We start from the raw sequence: 250 nt of genomic DNA, 5'->3' as shown, positions 1-250 counted from the left end.
ATCCATGGGGGATTTTAGGGTGTCCTATGGGTCCATGAGGGATTGGGGGTTCCATGGATCCATGAGGGATTTGGGGGTTCCATGGATCCATGGGGGATTTTGGGGTGTCCTGTGATTCCATGAAGGATTTGGGGGTTCCATGGATCTGTGAAGGAGTTCTGTGGATGCACAGGAAGGTTTTGGGGGGATCCATGGATCCCCAGTGGGTTCTGTGGATCCATGGGATGTTCAGGAGGATCCATGGGGAGTT

This window comes from Acanthisitta chloris, unplaced genomic scaffold (assembly GCF_000695815.1).
Source record: "Acanthisitta chloris isolate BGI_N310 unplaced genomic scaffold, ASM69581v1 scaffold17214, whole genome shotgun sequence".
In the NCBI taxonomy this organism is placed as follows: domain Eukaryota; kingdom Metazoa; phylum Chordata; class Aves; order Passeriformes; family Acanthisittidae; genus Acanthisitta; species Acanthisitta chloris.
Note: the sequence above shows the minus strand (reverse complement) of the source record.